Source organism: Megascapheus bottae, chromosome 28 (genome assembly GCF_031878675.1).
Source record: "Megascapheus bottae isolate mThoBot1 chromosome 28, mThoBot2.hap1, whole genome shotgun sequence".
NCBI lineage: Eukaryota > Metazoa > Chordata > Mammalia > Rodentia > Geomyidae > Megascapheus > Megascapheus bottae.
In genome coordinates, this window is record NC_143536.1 from 14025028 (window position 1) to 14029145 (window position 4118).

The window sequence follows — 4118 nt, forward strand, 5'->3', positions numbered from 1 at the left end:
CTAGCACACATAAGGCCTTGGGTTTGATTCCTCAGCACATAAACAAAAAATAATAATAAAATATTAAGTAGTAGAGCTCTAGCCTTGAGCAAAAAAAGCTAAAGAACAGAGCTTAGGCCCTAAGTTCAAGATCCAGGACACACACACACACACACACACACACACACACACACACACACACACGTAGCTGAACCCAGCTAACATGTAACATGGAGCCCCCTGTAGTTCTGGGTACTCGGAAATTCACTTGAGCCAAGCAGCTTGAAACCAGCATGAGTAACATTCCACAGCCCATCTCCAAAAAAAATGTAGCTAAGTTTGGGAATGAGTTTCAATGGCAAAATGTCTGCTAAGTTACTAAGTGAGTAGCTCCTACCTGCATAAAGTTCCTTGAGAATATGCAGAACCAATTTGGTAATTGGGACCAGGAAATGATATGTAATATTAGAATAATTTTAGAGGTACAAGATAAAGCTGTTCTATTATACAAGTTAAAAGTAATATTACATAGGGAGCAGAATATTAATACTGAGTTTGTAGCTGGGTGTCAGGGGCTCATGCTTATAATAACCTAGTTACTCAGGAATCTGTGACTTGGAGAGTTAGAGTGAGCCTGAAAGGTCTGTGAAACTCTACCTCTAAAGAACCAGCAAAGCACTGGACCAGAGGCATGGCTCAAATAGTAAAGGGCTAGTTGTGAGCAAGAAAACTGCTTGAGAGTGGAAAGTCCTGAGTTCAAGACCTGGTTCTGAGGCTTTTGAAAAACATGAAAAAATGATTTTAGCAATGAAAAAGGATGCTTTATAGGGCCACAGAGGTCCTTTAAAATGCAAATAATTATTTAAAATTGAAAAAGAAATACCTTAAAATGAAAAGACAAGTATGATTCACCATAGAACAAAGTGGGTCCTGGTGCCTTTGACTTCCTTGAGACAGACAATGCTACTTTTGGACACTGCTGGCGTCTGCTCTTTCCCAGTGCTGAACTGACCATCTCCTAAAGGATACATTGCAGCTTATGCTTTTCTTGTTTCCCTTTACAAAAGCAAATCTTGGGAGAAAAACCATATATGGTGATTAATTGGAGGAGCAATTTTTAATACTTCTTCCCATTCACTCTAGGAAAATCTTACTTGGCCTCTAGATCCTATTTGGGACATGATATTGTTTGAGTGACATGCCATTCTCTTAGCAGGTTGGTAGGGGGTGGGATTAGGAAGGTAGGGAGGAGGGTGCTGGCATTGTTTGATTGGCTCCTGGAGATGCAGATGAATTCAAATGGTCACTTCAAGTCTTGAGTGGAAAAAGCCAATTGAGAGCACATGGCCCTGAGTTCAAGCCCCAGTACCATCACAAAGCAACCAATAAAATAAGGTGTGAGGAAAGGGGTCCAATGTCCTTTCTGAAAATCAGACTCAGCGCCAAAAAAAAAAAAGGTGGCGGGAAGAAGATAAAATGATAGTGAGACTATTTCAAACAATATGCGGGGTGTTGAGGGACCAGTGTGTGATCCCAGAAACATCGGAGTCAGAGGTAGGACCATCACAGTCCAAAGTTGACACCAGGGCAAAAACCACAAGACTGAGAATATAACTTAAGACAAGAAGAGTTCACCAGAAGAAAAACATGTGAGCCTCTCACCAATAAGCAGCAAAAAGCCAGATTGCGTTGTGGCACAAATGGTAGAGTACCAGGTGAGCAAGCACGTGGAATTCCAAAGGGCTACAGATAGCCAAAACAGTCAAGCACTTCTGATTTCAAAACTTCCCACAAGCCCATTGCCCTGTAACACATATTTGTCATCCTAGCTACTCAGCTGAGAGCTGAGGATGGTGATTCAAGGCCGGCCCAGGCAAGAAAGTCTTATCTCCACATTAATCCACACACACACAAAGCCAGAAGCAGAGTTGTGGCTCAAGTGGCAGAGCACTAGCTTCAAGCTCAGGGATAGTGCCCAGGCCCTGAGTTCAAGCCCAGGATTGACAAAAACAAACAAAATCACAATAACAAGAACAAACTACAGAACAAAGCTACAGAAATCAAGATTGTATTTTAGTGGCATAAGTACGGACATGCTTCAGACTCGATCGCTCTGCCTTCAACAAGACTGATCAAGAAAGGCAGTTAACAGTCTTCTCAACGCATAGTTGTAGTTGAACCTGTATGTATCATTATGTAAGTATTGAAGACCTAAAGGCAATAGAAAATATGGAAGAGAAATAGATGAGGTTACATGGCTTGGTTGTGTTCTGCTTTAGAGAGTCCAAAGCTTTCCCTTTGCTACTGGGGTGGAACTCAACTGTCTTCTGGCCAGGCTCATGAGATCCTACACTTCTGTTCATCTTCCCACATCTTTTAGTCTCTCTTTGCTGCCAGTGATCCAGCCACCTGCACTTTTCCCATTCCTCACATGTTCTGCACGTTTCCTTCTGCCCAGGCAACATTTTCTGACCCATTAAAGAAAACAGGATACTTTCTGGCCGGGTGCTGTGGTTCATGCCTATAATCCTAGCTACTCAGGAGGCTGACATCTGAGGACTGTCATTCAAAGCCAGCCTGGGCAGAAAAGTCCTTGTGAGATTGTAACTGCCAATTAACCACTAGAAAACTGGAAGTGGTACTGTGGAAGTGGTAGGGTTCTAGCCGTGAACAAAAAAGCTCAAACATAACGCTGCACCCTGAGTTCAAGCCCCATAACTGACAAAGGACATGAATATATATATATATATATTTGTATATATACATGTATATATATATATTTTTGGTTGGTTGTGGGACTTGAACTCTGGGTCTGAGCATTGTCTCTGAGCTCTTCAGCTCAAGGCTTCCACCCTACCCCTTGAACCACACTGCCACTTCCAGTTTTCTGGCAGTTAATTGGAGATATGAGTCTCATGGACTTTAGTGCATGGGCTGGCTTTGAACTGCTGTCCTCAGATCTCAGCCTTCTGAGTAGGTAGGATTACAGGCGTGAGCCACTGGCTCACTTTATATAAAGGTAATGTACAGAAGGATTACAGCTACATAGTTAGATAATGCGTACATTTCTTTTTTGGACAGTGTTACCCCTTTCCTCTCCCTCCCAGTTTTTCTCTCCCACCCCCAACAAGTTGTATAGTTTGTTTTCAACTTAGTGTTCAGTGGGTTACCACTGCTGTTCACCTTTGTCTCTCCATACAATATGTTTTTTTTTTTTTTTGCCAGGCCTGGGGCTTGAACTCAGGGTCTGAGCACTATTCTGGGGCTTTCTCAAGGCTAGAGCTCTACCACTTGAGCCACAGCACCACTTTCAGCTTTTTCTATGTATGTGGTACCAGGGAATCGAACCTGGTTCTTCATGCATGCGAGGCAAGCACTCTACCACTAGGCCACACTCCCGGTCCCTCCATACAGTCACCTTGTCCACTCTCATCCTTCTCTCCTTCTCTCCCTTCCCAAACCAACGTCAACAAGTTTCATTTCTCACTTGTGCATAAACTATTTGATCATATTTTCCACGCTTCATCCAGCACTCACCTCCCAGATGACTCCCTCCACCTTCCTAACATTCATTCTGGTTACATGTGAGTTGTGCAGGTTAATTGGTCAGAGGGGTTTTGCCATGGTATCTCACACATACACATATATATATATACACCATAATTTAATCAGGTTAACATATATATATATATGTATATGTGTTTAAAAAAACATGTGTCTTTTGCCCTTCACAGTCTAGGTCATTTTGTTGGATATGATGGCTCCTAGATCCATTCATTTCCCAGTGCACAATATAAGTCCATTCTTCTTGTGACCAAATCATATTTATTACATATAAATATTAACTATAATCAAATGCTATAAACAACACAATTATATGTCATGTTACTATGATGTTTATGTATAATAGAAATAGATGATCATATATCATGATATATATAAAGTAATCTAATATGTGACCTACAAATATATAATATGCGATATTATATTATATATGCATAAATCTATATGTATTTGAAATGTGCTGAGAGAGTAGATCTTAAGCATTCTTTCAAAGAAGGTAAGTCAGTTGACGGATGTGTTAATTTTCTTTATTGCAGTAACCATTTCTCAGTGTTTACACATATCAAATCATCACA